Here is a 25,210-nt window from a genome sequence, read left to right as displayed (position 1 = left end):
CACTCACAACACAGCACTCACACTGTACCTCGGCAGAGACATCAACAGTTGGAACTGCCCTCACACTCTCACAAATGTGGATCTGAAACACAATACGCAAGAACACACAAATACACCCATCGACTTTTTCATACAGGCATACACAATGGTTACCGGAAAACACACACACACACACAAAGACACTGTCACACTCGCAACACAGCACTCACACTGGGCCTCGGCAGAGCCATCAACACTTGGAACTGCCCTAACATACTCACAAACGTTTTCCCGACACACACATACACAAGAAAAACACACAAACATCCATGGAATTTTTCTTACAGGCGTACACAGGGGGTTCTGAAACACACACAGACACACACACACTATCACACTCACAACACCGCACTCACACTGGGTCTCCAACACAGCCGTCAACACTTGGAACTGCTTTAACATAATCACAAACATGGTCCTGACACACACATATACAAATAACACACACAAACACCCATCGACTTTTTCTTGCAGGCATACACAATGGTTTCCTGCAAACACACACACACACACACACACACACACACAAAAGTCACACTCACGACAGAGCACTCACATTGGATCTCCAGCAGAGCCATGAAAACTTGGAATTACTTTAACATATTCACAAACGTGGTCCCGAAACACACTTGCAGAAGAAACACACAAAAACACCCTACGACTTTTTCTTACAGACATACACAATGGTATCCAGCAAAACACACACACACACACACATACACTATCACACGCACAACACAACACTCACACTGGGTCCCCGGCATAGCCATCAACAGTTGGAAGTGCCCTAACATACTCACAAACGTGGTCCCGACACACACATACACAAGAAACACACACAAACTCCCATTGACTTTTACTTACAGTCATGCACAATGGTTTCCGCAAACACACACACACACACTATCACACTCACAACACAGCATTCACACTGGCACTTGAATCTGCCCTAACATACAAACAAACGTGGTCCCGACACACACATACACAAGAAACACACACAAACACCCATCAATATTTTGTTACAAGCAGACAGAGTGGGGTTTCCCCAAACACACACACACACACACACACACACACTGTCACACTAACAGCACAGTACGCACACTGGGCCTCGGCAGAGCCATCAACACTTGGAACTGCCCTAACATACTCACAAACGTTTTCCCGACACACACATACACAAGAAACACACTCAAACACCCATCGACTTTTTCTTACAGGCATACACAACGGTTTCCCGCGAACACACACACACAGAGTCACACTTACAACACAGCATTCACAATGGGTATCCAGCAGAACCATCAACACTTGGAACTGCCCTAAAATATTGACAAATGTGGTCGCGACACACACATACACATGAAACTCACACAAACATCCATCGACTTATTCTTAGAGGCATACACAATGTTTTCCCGCCAACACAAACACACACAGAAACACACACTGCCACACTCACAACACAGCATTCACACTGGCAGTTGGAACTGCCACAACATACTCACATACGTGGCCCGACACACACATACACAAGAAACACACACAAACACCCATCGACTTTTTCTTAGAAGCATACACTGTGGGGTTCCCCCAAACACACACACACACAGAGACACACACACTATCACACTCACAACACAGCACTCTCACTGGGTCTCCAGCAGAGCCATCAACACTTGGAACTGCCCTAACATATTCACAAATGTGGTCCCGACACACACATACAGAAGAAACACACACAAACACCCATGGAATTTTTCTTATAGGCATACAGACTGGTTTCCTGCAAACACACACACAGACACGCACACACACTGTCACACTCACAACACACACTCACACTGGATATGCAGCAAACTCATGAACACTTGGAACTGCCCTCACACACTCACAAATGTGGATCTGAAACACAATACGCAAGAACACACAAATACACCCATCGACTTTTTCATACAGGCATACACAATGGTTACCCGAAAACACACACACACACACACACACACTCTCACACTCACAACACAGCACTCACACTGTACCTCGGCAGAGACATCAACAGTTGGAACTGCCCTCACACTCTCACAAATGTGGATCTGAAACACAATACGCAAGAACACACAAATACACCCATCGACTTTTTCATACAGGCATACACAATGGTTACCGGAAAACACACACACACACACAAAGACACTGTCACACTCGCAACACAGCACTCACACTGGGCCTCGGCAGAGCCATCAACACTTGGAACTGCCCTAACATACTCACAAACGTTTTCCCGACACACACATACACAAGAAACACACACAAACACCCATGGAATTTTTCTTACAGGCGTACACAGGGGGTTCTGAAACACACACAGACACACACACACTATCACACTCACAACACCGCACTCACACTGGGTCTCCAACACAGCCGTCAACACTTGGAACTGCTTTAACATAATCACAAACATGGTCCTGACACACACATATACAAATAACACACACAAACACCCATCCACTTTTTCTTGCAGGCATACACAATGGTTTCCTGCAAACACACACACACACACACACAAAAGTCACACTCACGACAGAGCACTCACATTGGATCTCCAGCAGAGCCATGAACACTTGGAATTACCTTAACATATTCACAAACGTGGTCCCGAAACACACATGCAGAAGAAACACACAAAAACACCCTACGACTTTTTCTTACAGACATACACAATGGTATCCAGCAAAACACACACACACACACACACATACACTATCACACGCACAACACAGCACTCACACTGGGTCCCCGGCATAGCCATCAACAGTTGGAACTGCCCTAACATACTCACAAACGTGGTCCCAACACACACATACACAAGAAACACACACAAACTCCCATTGACTTTTACTTACAGTCATGCACAATGGTTTCCGCAAACACACACACACACACTATCACACTCACAAAACAGCATTCACACTGGCACTTGAATCTGCCCTAACATACAAACAAACGTGGTCCCGACACACACATACACAAGAAACACACACAAACACCCATCAACATTTTGTTACAGGCAGACAGAGTGGGGTTTCCCCAAACACACACACACACACACACAAACACACTGTCACACTAACAGCACAGTACGCACACTGGGCCTCTGCAGAGCCATCAACACTTGGAACTGCACTAACATACTCACAAACGTTTTACCGACACACACATACACCAGAAACACACACAAACACCCATCGACTTTTCTTAAAGGTGTACACAACGGTTTCCCGGAACACACACACACACAGTCACACTTACAACACAGCACTCACAATGGGTATCCAGCAGAACCATCAACACTTGGAACTGCCCTAAAATATTGAGAAATGTGGTTGTGACACACACATATACATGAAACTCACGCAAACATCCATCGACTTATTCTTACAGGCATACACAATGTTTTCCCGCCAACACAAACACACACAGAAACACACACTGCCACACTCACAACACAGCATTCACACTGGCACTTGGAACTGCCACAACATACTCACATACGTGGTCCCGACACACACATACACAAGAAACACACACAAACACCCATCGACTTTTTCTTAGAAGCATACACTGTGGGGTTCCCCCAAACACACACACACACACACAGACACACACACACTTTCACACTCACAACACAGCACTCTCACTGGGTCTCCAGCAGAGCCATCAACACTTGGAACTGCCCTAACATATTCACAAATGTGGTCCCGACACACACATACAGAAGAAACACACACAAACACCCATCGAATTTTTCTTATAGGCATACAGAGTGGTTTCCTGCAAACACACACACAGACACGCACACACACTGTCACACTCACAACACACACTCACACTGGATATCCAGCAAACTCATAAACATTTGGAACTGCCCTCACACACTCACAAATGTGGATCTGAAACACAATACGCAAGAACACACAAATACACCCATCGACATTTTCATACAGGCATACACAATGGTTACCCGAAAACACACACACACACACACACTGTCACACTCGCAACACAGCACTCACACTGGGCCTCGGCAGAGCCATCAACACTTGGAACTGCCCTAACATACTCACAAACGTTTTCCCGACACACACATACACAAGAAACACACAGAAACACCCATTGAATTTTTCTTACAGGCGTACACAGGGGGTTCTGAAACACACACAGACACACACACACTATCACACTCACAACACAGCACTCACACTGGGTCTCCAACACAGCCGTCAACACTTGGAACTGCTTTAACATAATCACAAACATGGTCCTGACACACACATATACAAATAACACACACAAACACCCATCGACTTTTTCTTGCAGGCATACACAATGGTTTCCTGCAAACACACACACACACACACACACACAAAAGTCACACTCACGACAGAGAACTCACATTGGATCTCCAGCAGAACCATGAACACTTGGAATTACCTTAACATATTCACAAACGTGGTCCCGAAACACACATGCAGAAGAAACACACAAAAACACCCTACGACTTTTTCTTACAGACATACACAATGGTATCCAGCAAAACACACACACACACACACACACACATACACTATCACACGCACAACACAGCACTCACACTGGGTCCCCGGCATAGTCATCAACAGTTGGAACTGCCCTAACATACTCACAAACGTGGCCCCGACACACACATACACAAGAAACACACACAAACTCCCATTGACTTTTACTTACAGTCATGCACAATGGTTTCCGCAAACACACACACACACACACACACACTATCACACTCAGAACACAGCATTCACACTGGCACTTGAATCTGCCCTAACATACAAACGTGGTCCCGACACACACATACAGAAGAAACACACACAAACACCCATCAACTTTTTGTTACAGGCAGACAGAGTGGGGTTTCCCCAAACACACACACACACACACACACACACACACACACTGTCACACTAACAGCACAGTACGCACACGGGGCCTCGGCAGAGCCATCAACACTTGGAACTGCCCTAACATACTCACAAACGTTTTCCCGACACACACATACACCAGAAACACACACAAACACCCATCGACCTTTTCTTACAGGCATACACAACGGTTTCCCGTGAACACACACACACAGTCACACTTACAACACAGCACTCACAATGGGTATCCAGCAGAACCATCAACACGTGGAACTGCCCTAAAATATTGACAAATGTGGTCGCGACACACACATACACATGAAACTCACACACACATCCATCGACTTATTCTTACAGGCATACACAATGTTTTCCCGCCAACACAAACACACACAAAAACAAACACTGCCACACTCACAACACAGCATTCACACTGGCACTTGGAACTGCCACAACATACTCACATACGTGGTCCCGACACACACATACACAAGAAACACACACAAACACCCATCGACTTTTTCTTAGAAGCATACACTGTGGGGTTCCCCCAAACACACACACACACACACAGACACACACACACTGTCACACTCACAACACAGCACTCTCACTGGGTCTCCAGCAGAGCCATCAACACTTGGAACTGCCCTAACATATTCACAAATGTGGTCCCGACACACACATACAGAAGAAACACACACAAATAACCATGGAATTTTTCTTATAGGCATACAGACTGGTTTCCTGCAAACACACACACAGACACGCACACACACTGTCACACTCACAACACACACTCACACTGGATATCCAGCAAACTCATGAACACTTGGAACTGCCCTCACACACTCACAAATGTGGATCTGAAACACAATACGCAAGAGCACACAAATACACCCATCGACTTTTTCATACAGGCATACACAATGGTTACCCGAAAACACACACACACACACACAAACTCTCACACTCACAACACAGCACTCACTCTGTACCTCGGCAGAGACATCAACACTTGGAACTGCCCTCACACACTCACAAATGTGGATCTGAAACACAATACGCAAGAACACACAAATGCACCCATCGACTTTTTCATACAGGCATACACAATGGTTACCGGAAAACACACACACACACACACACACTGTCACACTCGCAACACAGCACTCACACTGGGCCTCGGCAGAGCCATCAACACTTGGAACTGCCCTAACATACTCACAAACGTTTTCCCGACACACACATACACAAGAAACACACACAAACACCCATGGAATTTTTCTTACAGGCGTACACAGGGGGTTCTGAAACACACACAGACACACACACACTATCACACTCACAACACCGCACTCACACTGGGTCTCCAACACAGCCGTCAACACTTGGAACTGCTTTAACATAATCACAAACATGGTCCTGACACACACATATACAAATAACACACACAAACACCCATCGACTTTTTCTTGCAGGCATACACAATGGTTTCCTGCAAACACACACACACACACACACACACAAAAGTCACACTCACGACAGAGCACTCACATTGGATCTCCAGCAGAGCCATGAACACTTGGAATTACCTTAACATATTCACAAACGTGGTCCCGAAACACACATGCAGAAGAAACACACAAAAACATCCTACGACTTTTTCTTACAGACATACACAATGGTATCCAGCAAAACACACACACACACACATATACTATCACACGCACAACACAGCACTCACACTGGGTCCCCGGCATAGCCATCAACAGTTGGAACTGCCCTAACATACTCACAAACGTGGTCCCGACACACACATACACAAGAAACACACACAAACTCCCATTGACTTTTACTTACAGTCATGCACAATGGATTCCGCAAACACACACACACACACACTCTCACACTCACAACACAGCGTTCACACTGGCACTTGAATCTGCCCTAACATACAAACAAACGTGGTCCCGACACACACATACACAAGAAACACACACAAACACCCATCAACATTTTGTTACAGGCAGACAGAGTGGGGTTTCCCCAAACACACACACACACACACACACTGTCACACTAACAGCACAGTACGCACACTGGGCCTCGGCAGAGCCATCAACACTTGGAACTGCCCTAACATACTCACAAACGTTTTCCCGACACACACATACACAAGAAACACACACAAACACCCATCGACTTTTTCTTACAGGCATACACAACGGTTTCCCGCGAACACACACACACACAGTCACACTTACAACACAGCACTCACAATGGGTATCCAGCAGAACCATCAACACTTGGAACTGCCCTAAAATATTGACAAATGTGGTCGCGACACACACATACACATGAAACTCACACACACATCCATCGACTTATTCTTACAGGCATACACAATGTGTTCCCGCCAACACAAACACACACAGAAACACACACTGCCACACTCACAACACAGCATTCACACTGGCACTTGGAACTGCCACAACATACTCACATACGTGGTCCCGACACACACATACACAAGAAACACACACAAACACCCATCGACTTTTTCTTAGAAGCATACACTGTGGGGTTCCCCCAAACACACACACACACAGAGACACACACACACTGTCACACTCACAACACAGCACTCTCACTGGGTCTCCAGCAGAGCCATCAACACTTGGAACTGCCCTAACATATTCACAAATGTGGTCCCGACACACAAATACAGAAGAAACACACACAAACACCCATCGAATTTTTCTTATAGGCATACAGACTGGTTTCCTGCAAACACACACACAGACACGCACACACACTGTCACACTCACAACACACACTCACACTGGATATCCAGCAAACTCATAAACACTTGGAACTGCCCTCACACACTCACAAATGTGGATCTGAAACACAATACGCAAGAACACACAAATACACCCATCGACATTTTCATACAGGCATAAACAATGGTTACCCGAAAACACACACACACACACACACACACAGTGTCACACTCGCAACACAGCACTCACACTGGGCCTCGGCAGAGCCATCAACACTTGGAACTGCCCTAACATACTCACAAACGTTTTCCCGACACACACATACACAAGAAACACACAGAAACACCCATTGAGTTTTTCTTACAGGCGTACACAGGGGGTTCTGAAACACACACAGACACACACACACTATCACACTCACAACACAGCACTCACACTGGGTCTCCAACACAGCCGTCAACACTTGGAACTGCTTTAACATAATCACAAACATGGTCCTGACACACACATATACAAATAACACACACAAACACCCATCGACTTTTTCTTGCAGGCATACACAATGGTTTCCTGCAAACACACACACACACAAACACACACAAAAGTCACACTCACGACAGAGAACTCACATTGGATCTCCAGCAGAGCCATGAACACTTGGAATTACCTTAACATGTTCACAAACGTGGTCCCGAAACACACATGCAGAAGAAACACACAAAAACACCCTACGACTTTTTCTTACAGACATACACAATGGTATCCAGCAAAACACACACACACACACACACATACACTATCACACGCACAACACAGCACTCACACTGGGTCCCCGGCATAGCCATCAACAGTTGGAACTGCCCTAACATACTCACAAACGTGGTCCCGACACACACATACACAAGAAACACACACAAACTCCCATTGACTTTTACTTACAGTCATGCACAATGGTTTCCGCAAACACACACACACACACACTCTCACAACACAGCATTCACACTGGCACTTGAATCTGCCCTAACATACAAACAAATGTGGTCCCGACACACACATACACAAGAAACACACACAAACACCCATCAACATTTTGTTACAGGCAGACAGAGTGGGGTTTCCCCAAACACACACACACACACACACACACACACTGTCACACTAAAAGCACAGTACGCACACTGGGCCTCGGCAGAGCCATCAACACTTGGAACTGCCCTAACATACTCACAAACGTTTTCCCGACACACACATACACAAGAAACACACACAAACACCCATTGACTTTTTCTTACAGGCATACACAACGGTTTCCCGCGAACACACACACACACAGTCACACTTACAACACAGCACTCACAATGGGTATCCAGCAGAACCATCAACACTTGGAACTGCCCTAAAATATTGACAAATGTGGTCGCGACACACACATACACATGAAACTCACACACACATCCATCGACATATTCTTACAGGCATACACAATGTTTTCCCGCCAACACAAACACACACAGAAACACACACTGCCACACTCACAACACAGCATTCACACTGGCACTTGGAACTGCCACAACATACTCACATACGTGGTCCCGACACACACATACACAAGAACCACACACAAACACCCATCGACTTTTTCTTAGAAGCATACACTGTGGGGTTCCCCCAAACACACACACACACAGAGACACACACACACTGTCACACTCACAACACAGCACTCTCACTGGGTCTCCAGCAGAGCCATCAACACTTGGAACTGCCCTCACACACTCACAAATGTGGATCTGAAACACAATACGCAAGAACACACAAATGCACCCATCGACTTTTTCATACAGGCATACACAATGGTTACCGGAAAACACACACACACACACACACACACACTGTCACACTCGCAACACAGCACTCACACTGGGCCTCGGCAGAGCCATCAACACTTGGAACTGCCCTAACATACTCACAAACGTTTTCCCGACACACACATACACAAGAAACACACACAAACACCCATGGAATTTTTCTTACAGGCGTACACAGGGGGTTCTGAAACACACACAGACACACACACACTATCACACTCACAACACAGCACTCACACTGGGTCTCCAACACAGCCGTCAACACTTGGAACTGCTTTAACATAATCACAAACATGGTCCTGACACACACATATACAAATAACACACACAAACACCCATCGACTTTTTCTTGCAGGCATACACAATGGTTTCCTGCAAACACACACACACACACACACACAAAAGTCACACTCACGACAGAGCACTCACATTGGATCTCCAGCAGAGCCATGAACACTTGGAATTACCTTAACATATTCACAAACGTGGTCCAGAAACACACATGCAGAAGAAACACACAAAAACACCCTACGACTTTTTCTTACAGACATACACAATGGTATCCAGCAAAACACACACACACACACACATACACTATCACACGCACAACACAGCACTCACACTGGGTCCCCGGCATAGCCATCAACAGTTGGAACTGCCCTAACATACTCACAAACGTGGTCCCGACACACACATACACAAGAAACACACACAAACTCCCATTGACTTTTACTTACAGTCATGCACAATGGTTTCCGCAAACACACACACACACACACTCTCACACTCACAACACAGCATTCACACTGGCACTTGAATCTGCCCTAACATACAAACAAACGTGGTCCCGACACACACATACACAAGAAACACACAGAAACACCAATCAACATTTTGTTACAGGCAGACAGAGTGGGGTTTCCCCAAACACACACACACACACACACACACACTGTCACACTAACAGCACAGTACGCACACTGGGCCTCGGCAGAGCCATCAACACTTGGAACTGCCCTAACATACTCACAAACGTTTTCCCGACACACACATACACAAGAAACACACACAAACACCCATCGACTTTTTCTTACAGGCATACACAACAGTTTCCCGCGAACACACACACACACAGTCACACTTACAACACAGGACTCACAATGGGTATCCAGCAGAACCATCAACACTTGGAACTGCCCTAAAATATTGACAAATGTGGTCGCGACACACACATACACATGAAACTCACACAAACATCCATCGACTTATTCTTACAGGCATACACAATGTTTTCCCGCCAACACAAACACACACAGAAACACACACTGCCACACTCACAACACAGCATTCACACTGGCACTTGGAACTGCCACAACATACTCACATACGTGGTCCCGACACACACATACACAAGAAACACACACAAACACCCATCGACTTTTTCTTAGAAGCATACACTGTGGGGTTCCCCCAAACACACACACACACAGAGACACACACACACTATCACACTCACAACACAGCACTCTCACTGGGTCTCCAGCAGAGCCATCAACACTTGGAACTGCCCTAACATATTCACAAATGTGGTCCCGACACACACATACAGAAGAAACACACACAAACACCCATGGAATTTTTCTTATAGGCATACAGACTGGTTTCCTGCAAACACACACACAGACACGCACACACACTGTCACACTCACAACACACACTCACACTGGATATCCAGCAAACTCGTGAACACTTGGAACTGCCCTCACACACTCACAAATGTGGATCTGAAACACTATACGCAAGAACACACAAATACACCCATCGACTTTTTCATACAGGCATACACAATGGTTACCCGAAAACACACACACACACACACACACTCTCACACTCACAACACAGCACTAACTCTGTACCTCGGCAGAGACATCAACACTTGGAACTGCCCTCACACTCTCACAAATGTGGATCTGAAACACAATACGCAAGAACACACAAATACACCCATCGACTTTTTCATACAGGCATACACAATGGTTACCGGAAAACACACACACACACACACACACACTGTCACACTCGCAACACAGCACTCACACTGGGCCTCGGCAGAGCCATCAACACTTGGAACTGCCCTAACATACTCACAAACGTTTTCCCGACACACACATACACAAGAAACACACACAAACACCCATGGAATTTTTCTTACAGGCGTACACAGGGGGTTCTGAAACACACACAGACACACACACACTATCACACTCACAACACTGCACTCACACTGGGTCTCCAACACAGCCGTCAACACTTGGAACTGCTTTAACATAATCACAAACATGGTCCTGACACACACATATACAAATAACACACACAAACACCCATCGACTTTTTCTTGCATGCATACACAATGGTTTCCTGCAAACACACACACACACACACAAAAGTCACACTCACGACAGAGCACTCACATTGGATCTCCAGCAGAGCCATGAACACTTGGAATTACCTTAACATATTCACAAACGTGGTCCCGAAACACACATGCAGAAGAAACACACAAAAACACCCTACGACTTTTTCTTACAGACATACACAATGGTATCCAGCAAAACACACACACACACACACACATACACTATCACACGCACAACACAGCACTCACACTGGGTCCCCGGCATAGCCATCAACAGTTGGAACTGCCCTAACATACTCACAAACGTGGTCCCGACACACACATACACAAGAAACACACACAAACTCCCATTGACTTTTACTTACAGTCATGCACAATGGTTTCCGCAAACACACACACACACACACTATCACACTCACAACACAGCATTCACACTGGCACTTGAATCTGCCCTAACATACAAACAAACGTGGTCCCGACACACACATACACAAGAAACACACACAAACACCCATCAACATTTTGTTACAGGCAGACAGAGTGGGGTTTCCCCAAACACGCACACACACACACACACACACTGTCACACTAACAGCACAGTACGCACACTGGGCCTCGGCAGAGCCATCAACACTTGGAACTGCCCTAACATACTCACAAACGTTTTCCCGACACACACATACACAAGAAACACACACAAACACCCATCGACTTTTTCTTACAGGCATACACAACGGTTTCCAGCGAACACGCACACACAGAGTCACACTTACAACACAGCACTCACAATGGGTATCCAGCAGAACCATCAACACTTGGAACTGCCCTAAAATATTGACAAATGTGGTCGCGACACACACATACACATGAAACTCACACACACATCCATCGACTTATTCTTACAGGCATACACAATGTTTTCCCGCCAACACAAACACACACAGAAACACACACTGCCACACTCACAACACAGCATTCACACTGGCACTTGGAACTGCCACAACATACTCACATACGTGGTCCCGACACACACATACACAAGAAACACACACAAACACCCATCGACTTTTTCTTAGAAGCATACACTGTGGGGTTCCCCCAAACACACACACACACAGAGACACACACACACTGTCACACTCACAACACAGCACTCTCACTGGGTCTCCAGCAGAGCCATCAACACTTGGAACTGCCCTAACATATTCACAAATGTGGTCCCGACACACACATACAGAAGAAACACACACAAACACCCATGGAATTTTTCTTATAGGCATACAGACTGGTTTCCTGCAAACACACACACAGACACGCACACACACTGTCACACTCACAACACACACTCACACTGGATATCCAGCAAACTCGTGAACACTTGGAACTGCCCTCACACACTCAGAAATGTGGATCTGAAACACAATACGCAAGAACACACAAATACACCCATCGACTTTTTCATACAGGCATACACAATGGTTACCCGAAAACACACACACACACACACACACACACACACTCTCACACTCACAACACAGCACTCACTCTGTACCTCAGCAGAGACATCAACACTTGGAACTGCCCTCACACACTCACAAATGTGGATCTGAAACACAATACGCAAGAACACACAAATACACCCATCGACTTTTTCATACAGGCATACACAATGGTTACCGGAAAACACACACACACACACACACACTGTCACACTCGCAACACAGCACTCACACTGGGCCTCGGCAGAGCCATCAACACTCGGAACTGCCCTAACATACTCACAAACGTTTTCCCGACACACACATACACAAGAAACACACACAAACACCCATGGAATTTTTCTTACAGGCGTACACAGGGGGTTCTGAAACACACACAGACACACACACACTATCACACTCACAACACCGCACTCACACTGGGTCTCCAACACAGCCGTCAACACTTGGAACTGCTTTAACATAATCACAAACATGGTCCTGACACACACATATACAAATAACACACACAAACACCCATCGACTTTTTCTTGCAGGCATACACAATGGTTTCCTGCAAACACACACACACACACACACACACACACACAAAAGTCACACTCACGACAGAGCACTCACATTGGTTCTCCAGCAGAGCCATGAAAACTTGGAATTACTTTAACATATTCACAAACGTGGTCCCGAAACACACTTGCAGAAGAAACACACAAAAACACCCTACGACTTTTTCTTACAGACATACACAATGGTATCCAGCAAAACACACACACACACACACATACACTATCACACGCACAACACAACACTCACACTGGGTCCCCGGCATAGCCATCAACAGTTGGAAGTGCCCTAACATACTCACAAACGTGGTCCCGACACACACATACACAAGAAACACACACAAACTCCCATTGACTTTTACTTACAGTCATGCACAATGGTTTCCGCAAACACACACACACACACACTATCACACTCACAACACAGCATTCACACTGGCACTTGAATCTGCCCTAACATACAAACAAACGTGGTCCCGACACACACATACACAAGAAACACACACAAACACCCATCAACATTTTGTTACAAGCAGACAGAGTGGGGTTTCCCCAAACACACACACACACACACACACACACACTGTCACACTAACAGCACAGTACGCACACTGGGCCTCGGCAGAGCCATCAACACTTGGAACTGCCCTAACATACTCACAAACGTTTTCCCGACACACACATACACAAGAAACACACTCAAACACCCATCGACTTTTTCTTACAGGCATACACAACGGTTTCCCGCGAACACACACACACAGAGTCACACTTACAACACAGCATTCACAATGGGTATCCAGCAGAACCATCAACACTTGGAACTGCCCTAAAATATTGACAAATGTGGTCGCGACACACACATACACATGAAACTCACACAAACATGCATCGACTTATTCTTAGAGGCATACACAATGTTTTCCCGCCAACACAAACACACACAGAAACACACACTGCCACACTCACAACACAGCATTCACACTGGCACTTGGAACTGCCACAACATACTCACATACGTGGCCCGACACACACATACACAAGAAACACACACAAACACCCATCGACTTTTTCTTAGAAGCATACACTGTGGGGTTCCCCCAAACACACACACACACAGAGACACACACACTATCACACTCACAACACAGCACTCTCACTGGGTCTCCAGCAGAGCCATCAACACTTGGAACTGCCCTAACATATTCACAAATGTGGTCCCGACACACACATACAGAAGAAACACACACAAACACCCATGGAATTTTTCTTATAGGCATACAGACTGGTTTCCTGCAAACACACACACAGTCACGCACACACACTGTCACACTCACAACACACACTCACACTGGATATGCAGCAAACTCATGAACACTTGGAACTGCCCTCACACACTCACAAATGTGGATCTGAAACACAATACGCAAGAACACACAAATACACCCATCGACTTTTTCATACAGGCATACACAATGGTTACCCGAAAACACACACACACACACACACACACTCTCACACTCACAACACAGCACTCACACTGTACCTCGGCAGAGACATCAACAGTTGGAACTGCCCTCACACTCTCACAAATGTGGATCTGAAACACAATACGCAAGAACACACAAATACACCCATCGACTTTTTCATACAGGCATACACAATGGTTACCGGAAAACACACACACACACACAAAGACACTGTCACACTCGCAACACAGCACTCACACTGGGCCTCGGCAGAGCCATCAACACTTGGAACTGCCCTAACATACTCACAAACGTTTTCCCGACACACACATACACAAGAAAAACACACAAACACCCATGGAATTTTTCTTACAGGCGTACACAGGGGGTTCTGAAACACACACAGACACACACACACTATCACACTCACAACACCGCACTCACACTGGGTCTCCAACACAGCCGTCAACACTTGGAACTGCTTTAACATAATCACAAACATGGTCCTGACACACACATATACAAATAACACACACAAACACCCATCGACTTTTTCTTGCAGGCATACACAATGGTTTCCTGCAAACACACACACACACACACACACACACACACACACACACACACAAAAGTCACACTCACGACAGAGCACTCACATTGGATCTCCAGCAGAGCCATGAAAACTTGGAATTACTTTAACATATTCACAAACGTGGTCCCGAAACACACTTGCAGAAGAAACACACAAAAACACCCTACGACTTTTTCTTACAGACATACACAATGGTATCCAGCAAAACACACACACACACACACATACACTATCACACGCACAACACAACACTCACACTGGGTCCCCGGCATAGCCATCAACAGTTGGAAGTGCCCTAACATACTCACAAACGTGGTCCCAACACACACATACACAAGAAACACACACAAACTCCCATTGACTTTTACTTACAGTCATGCACAATGGTTTCCGCAAACACACACACACACACTATCACACTCACAACACAGCATTCACACTGGCACTTGAATCTGCCCTAACATACAAACAAACGTGGTCCCGACACACACATACACAAGAAACACACACAAACACCCATCAACATTTTGTTACAAGCAGACAGAGTGGGGTTTCCCCAAACACACACACACACACACACACACACACTGTCACACTAACAGCACAGTACGCACACTGGGCCTCGGCAGAGCCATCAACACTTGGAACTGCCCTAACATACTCACAAACGTTTTCCCGACACACACATACACAAGAAACACACTCAAACACCCATCGACTTTTTCTTACAGGCATACACAACGGTTTCCCGCGAACACACACACACAGAGTCACACTTACAACACAGCATTCACAATGGGTATCCAGCAGAACCATCAACACTTGGAACTGCCCTAAAATATTGACAAATGTGGTCGCGACACACACATACACATGAAACTCACACAAACATCCATCGACTTATTCTTAGAGGCATACACAATGTTTTCCCGCCAACACAAACACACACAGAAACACACACTGCCACACTCACAACACAGCATTCACACTGGCAGTTGGAACTGCCACAACATACTCACATACGTGGCCCGACACACACATACACAAGAAACACACACAAACACCCATCGACTTTTTCTTAGAAGCATACACTGTGGGGTTCCCCCAAACACACACACACACAGAGACACACACACTATCACACTCACAACACAGCACTCTCACTGGGTCTCCAGCAGAGCCATCAACACTTGGAACTGCCCTAACATATTCACAAATGTGGTCCCGACACACACATACAGAAGAAACACACACAAACACCCATGGAATTTTTCTTATAGGCATACAGACTGGTTTCCTGCAAACACACACACAGACACGCACACACACTGTCACACTCACAACACACACTCACACTGGATATGCAGCAAACTCATGAACACTTGGAACTGCCCTCACACACTCACAAATGTGGATCTGAAACACAATACGCAAGAACACACAAATACACCCATCGACTTTTTCATACAGGCATACACAATGGTTACCCGAAAACACACACACACACACACACACACTCTCACACTCACAACACAGCACTCACACTGTACCTCGGCAGAGACATCAACAGTTGGAACTGCCCTCACACTCTCACAAATGTGGATCTGAAACACAATACGCAAGAACACACAAATACACCCATCGACTTTTTCATACAGGCATACACAATGGTTACCGGAAAACACACACACACACACAAAGACACTGTCACACTCGCAACACAGCACTCACACTGGGCCTCGGCAGAGCCATCAACACTTGGAACTGCCCTAACATACTCACAAACGTTTTCCCGACACACACATACACAAGAAACACACACAAACACCCATGGAATTTTTCTTACAGGCGTACACAGGGGGTTCTGAAACACACACAGACACACACACACTATCACACTCACAACACCGCACTCACACTGGGTCTCCAACACAGCCGTCAACACTTGGAACTGCTTTAACATAATCACAAACATGGTCCTGACACACACATATACAAATAACACACACAAACACCCATCCACTTTTTCTTGCAGGCATACACAATGGTTTCCTGCAAACACACACACACACACACACAAAAGTCACACTCACGACAGAGCACTCACATTGGATCTCCAGCAGAGCCATGAACACTTGGAATTACCTTAACATATTCACAAACGTGGTCCCGAAACACACATGCAGAAGAAACACACAAAAACACCCTACGACTTTTTCTTACAGACATACACAATGGTATCCAGCAAAACACACACACACACACACACATACACTATCACACGCACAACACAGCACTCACACTGGGTCCCCGGCATAGCCATCAACAGTTGGAACTGCCCTAACATACTCACAAACGTGGTCCCAACACACACATACACAAGAAACACACACAAACTCCCATTGACTTTTACTTACAGTCATGCACAATGGTTTCCGCAAACACACACACACACACTATCACACTCACAAAACAGCATTCACACTGGCACTTGAATCTGCCCTAACATACAAACAAACGTGGTCCCGACACACACATACACAAGAAACACACACAAACACCCATCAACATTTTGTTACAGGCAGACAGAGTGGGGTTTCCCCAAACACACACACACACACACACAAACACACTGTCACACTAACAGCACAGTACGCACACTGGGCCTCTGCAGAGCCATCAACACTTGGAACTGCACTAACATACTCACAAACGTTTTACCGACACACACATACACCAGAAACACACACAAACACCCATCGACTTTTCTTAAAGGTGTACACAACGGTTTCCCGGAACACACACACACACAGTCACACTTACAACACAGCACTCACAATGGGTATCCAGCAGAACCATCAACACTTGGAACTGCCCTAAAATATTGAGAAATGTGGTTGTGACACACACATATACATGAAACTCACGCAAACATCCATCGACTTATTCTTACAGGCATACACAATGTTTTCCCGCCAACACAAACACACACAGAAACACACACTGCCACACTCACAACACAGCATTCACACTGGCACTTGGAACTGCCACAACATACTCACATACGTGGTCCCGACACACACATACACAAGAAACACACACAAACACCCATCGACTTTTTCTTAGAAGCATACACTGTGGGGTTCCCCCAAACACACACACACACACACAGACACACACACACTTTCACACTCACAACACAGCACTCTCACTGGGTCTCCAGCAGAGCCATCAACACTTGGAACTGCCCTAACATATTCACAAATGTGGTCCCGACACACACATACAGAAGAAACACACACAAACACCCATCGAATTTTTCTTATAGGCATACAGAGTGGTTTCCTGCAAACACACACACAGACACGCACACACACTGTCACACTCACAACACACACTCACACTGGATATCCAGCAAACTCATAAACATTTGGAACTGCCCTCACACACTCACAAATGTGGATCTGAAACACAATACGCAAGAACACACAAATACACCCATCGACATTTTCATACAGGCATACACAATGGTTACCCGAAAACACACACACACACACACACTGTCACACTCGCAACACAGCACTCACACTGGGCCTCGGCAGAGCCATCAACACTTGGAACTGCCCTAACATACTCACAAACGTTTTCCCGACACACACATACACAAGAAACACACAGAAACACCCATGGAATTTTTCTTACAGGCGTACACAGGGGGTTCTGAAACACACACAGACACACACACACTATCACACTCACAACACAGCACTCACACTGGGTCTCCAACACAGCCGTCAACACTTGGAACTGCTTTAACATAATCACAAACATGGTCCTGACACACACATATACAAATAACACACACAAACACCCATCGACTTTTTCTTGCAGGCATACACAATGGTTTCCTGCAAACACACACACACACACACACACACAAAAGTCACACTCACGACAGAGAACTCACATTGGATCTCCAGCAGAACCATGAACACTTGGAATTACCTTAACATATTCACAAACGTGGTCCCGAAACACACATGCAGAAGAAACACACAAAAACACCCTACGACTTTTTCTTACAGACATACACAATGGTATCCAGCAAAACACACACACACACACACACACACATACACTATCACACGCACAACACAGCACTCACACTGGGTCCCCGGCATAGTCATCAACAGTTGGAACTGCCCTAACATACTCACAAACGTGGCCCCGACACACACATACACAAGAAACACACACAAACTCCCATTGACTTTTACTTACAGTCATGCACAATGGTTTCCGCAAACACACACACACACACACACACACTATCACACTCAGAACACAGCATTCACACTGGCACTTGAATCTGCCCTAACATACAAACGTGGTCCCGACACACACATACAGAAGAAACACACACAAACACCCATCAACTTTTTGTTACAGGCAGACAGAGTGGGGTTTCCCCAAACACACACACACACACACACACACACACACACTGTCACACTAACAGCACAGTACGCACACGGGGCCTCGGCAGAGCCATCAACACTTGGAACTGCCCTAACATACTCACAAACGTTTTCCCGACACACACATACACCAGAAACACACACAAACACCCATCGACCTTTTCTTACAGGCATACACAACGGTTTCCCGTGAACACACACACACAGTCACACTTACAACACAGCACTCACAATGGGTATCCAGCAGAACCATCAACACGTGGAACTGCCCTAAAATATTGACAAATGTGGTCGCGACACACACATACACATGAAACTCACACACACATCCATCGACTTATTCTTACAGGCATACACAATGTTTTCCCGCCAACACAAACACACACAAAAACAAACACTGCCACACTCACAACACAGCATTCACACTGGCACTTGGAACTGCCACAACATACTCACATACGTGGTCCCGACACACACATACACAAGAAACACACACAAACACCCATCGACTTTTTCTTAGAAGCATACACTGTGGGGTTCCCCCAAACACACACACACACACACAGACACACACACACTGTCACACTCACAACACAGCACTCTCACTGGGTCTCCAGCAGAGCCATCAACACTTGGAACTGCCCTAACATATTCACAAATGTGGTCCCGACACACACATACAGAAGAAACACACACAAATAACCATGGAATTTTTCTTATAGGCATACAGACTGGTTTCCTGCAAACACACACACAGACACGCACACACACTGTCACACTCACAACACACACTCACACTGGATATCCAGCAAACTCATGAACACTTGGAACTGCCCTCACACACTCACAAATGTGGATCTGAAACACAATACGCAAGAGCACACAAATACACCCATCGACTTTTTCATACAGGCATACACAATGGTTACCCGAAAACACACACACACACACACAAACTCTCACACTCACAACACAGCACTCACTCTGTACCTCGGCAGAGACATCAACACTTGGAACTGCCCTCACACACTCACAAATGTGGATCTGAAACACAATACGCAAGAACACACAAATGCACCCATCGACTTTTTCATACAGGCATACACAATGGTTACCGGAAAACACACACACACACACACACACTGTCACACTCGCAACACAGCACTCACACTGGGCCTCGGCAGAGCCATCAACACTTGGAACTGCCCTAACATACTCACAAACGTTTTCCCGACACACACATACACAAGAAACACACACAAACACCCATGGAATTTTTCTTACAGGCGTACACAGGGGGTTCTGAAACACACACAGACACACACACACTATCACACTCACAACACCGCACTCACACTGGGTCTCCAACACAGCCGTCAACACTTGGAACTGCTTTAACATAATCACAAACATGGTCCTGACACACACATATACAAATAACACACACAAACACCCATCGACTTTTTCTTGCAGGCATACACAATGGTTTCCTGCAAACACACACACACACACACACACACAAAAGTCACACTCACGACAGAGCACTCACATTGGATCTCCAGCAGAGCCATGAACACTTGGAATTACCTTAACATATTCACAAACGTGGTCCCGAAACACACATGCAGAAGAAACACACAAAAACATCCTACGACTTTTTCTTACAGACATACACAATGGTATCCAGCAAAACACACACACACACACATATACTATCACACGCACAACACAGCACTCACACTGGGTCCCCGGCATAGCCATCAACAGTTGGAACTGCCCTAACATACTCACAAACGTGGTCCCGACACACACATACACAAGAAACACACACAAACTCCCATTGACTTTTACTTACAGTCATGCACAATGGATTCCGCAAACACACACACACACACACTCTCACACTCACAACACAGCGTTCACACTGGCACTTGAATCTGCCCTAACATACAAACAAACGTGGTCCCGACACACACATACACAAGAAACACACACAAACACCCATCAACATTTTGTTACAGGCAGACAGAGTGGGGTTTCCCCAAACACACACACACACACACACACTGTCACACTAACAGCACAGTACGCACACTGGGCCTCGGCAGAGCCATCAACACTTGGAACTGCCCTAACATACTCACAAACGTTTTCCCGACACACACATACACAAGAAACACACACAAACACCCATCGACTTTTTCTTACAGGCATACACAACGGTTTCCCGCGAACACACACACACACAGTCACACTTACAACACAGCACTCACAATGGGTATCCAGCAGAACCATCAACACTTGGAACTGCCCTAAAATATTGACAAATGTGGTCGCGACACACACATACACATGAAACTCACACACACATCCATCGACTTATTCTTACAGGCATACACAATGTGTTCCCGCCAACACAAACACACACAGAAACACACACTGCCACACTCACAACACAGCATTCACACTGGCACTTGGAACTGCCACAACATACTCACATACGTGGTCCCGACACACACATACACAAGAAACACACACAAACACCCATCGACTTTTTCTTAGAAGCATACACTGTGGGGTTCCCCCAAACACACACACACACAGAGACACACACACACTGTCACACTCACAACACAGCACTCTCACTGGGTCTCCAGCAGAGCCATCAACACTTGGAACTGCCCTAACATATTCACAAATGTGGTCCCGACACACAAATACAGAAGAAACACACACAAACACCCATCGAATTTTTCTTATAGGCATACAGACTGGTTTCCTGCAAACACACACACAGACACGCACACACACTGTCACACTCACAACACACACTCACACTGGATATCCAGCAAACTCATAAACACTTGGAACTGCCCTCACACACTCACAAATGTGGATCTGAAACACAATACGCAAGAACACACAAATACACCCATCGACATTTTCATACAGGCATAAACAATGGTTACCCGAAAACACACACACACACACACACACACAGTGTCACACTCGCAACACAGCACTCACACTGGGCCTCGGCAGAGCCATCAACACTTGGAACTGCCCTAACATACTCACAAACGTTTTCCCGACACACACATACACAAGAAACACACAGAAACACCCATTGAGTTTTTCTTACAGGCGTACACAGGGGGTTCTGAAACACACACAGACACACACACACTATCACACTCACAACACAGCACTCACACTGGGTCTCCAACACAGCCGTCAACACTTGGAACTGCTTTAACATAATCACAAACATGGTCCTGACACACACATATACAAATAACACACACAAACACCCATCGACTTTTTCTTGCAGGCATACACAATGGTTTCCTGCAAACACACACACACACAAACACACACAAAAGTCACACTCACGACAGAGAACTCACATTGGATCTCCAGCAGAGCCATGAACACTTGGAATTACCTTAACATGTTCACAAACGTGGTCCCGAAACACACATGCAGAAGAAACACACAAAAACACCCTACGACTTTTTCTTACAGACATACACAATGGTATCCAGCAAAACACACACACACACACACACATACACTATCACACGCACAACACAGCACTCACACTGGGTCCCCGGCATAGCCATCAACAGTTGGAACTGCCCTAACATACTCACAAACGTGGTCCCGACACACACATACACAAGAAACACACACAAACTCCCATTGACTTTTACTTACAGTCATGCACAATGGTTTCCGCAAACACACACACACACACACTCTCACAACACAGCATTCACACTGGCACTTGAATCTGCCCTAACATACAAACAAATGTGGTCCCGACACACACATACAGAAGAAACACACACAAACACCCATCAACATTTTGTTACAGGCAGACAGAGTGGGGTTTCCCCAAACACACACACACACACACACACACACACTGTCACACTAAAAGCACAGTACGCACACTGGGCCTCGGCAGAGCCATCAACACTTGGAACTGCCCTAACATACTCACAAACGTTTTCCCGACACACACATACACAAGAAACACACACAAACACCCATTGACTTTTTCTTACAGGCATACACAACGGTTTCCCGCGAACACACACACACACAGTCACACTTACAACACAGCACTCACAATGGGTATCCAGCAGAACCATCAACACTTGGAACTGCCCTAAAATATTGACAAATGTGGTCGCGACACACACATACACATGAAACTCACACACACATCCATCGACATATTCTTACAGGCATACACAATGTTTTCCCGCCAACACAAACACACACAGAAACACACACTGCCACACTCACAACACAGCATTCACACTGGCACTTGGAACTGCCACAACATACTCACATACGTGGTCCCGACACACACATACACAAGAACCACACACAAACACCCATCAACTTTTTCTTAGAAGCATACACTGTGGGGTTCCCCCAAACACACACACACACAGAGACACACACACACTGTCACACTCACAACACAGCACTCTCACTGGGTCTCCAGCAGAGCCATCAACACTTGGA

The sequence above is a fragment of the Ursus arctos genome, chromosome Y (assembly GCF_023065955.2).
Source record: "Ursus arctos isolate Adak ecotype North America chromosome Y, UrsArc2.0, whole genome shotgun sequence".
Classification (NCBI taxonomy): Eukaryota; Metazoa; Chordata; class Mammalia; order Carnivora; family Ursidae; genus Ursus; species Ursus arctos.
The sequence above is the reverse complement of the archived record's forward strand: the minus strand, read 5'-3'. Positions refer to the sequence as shown.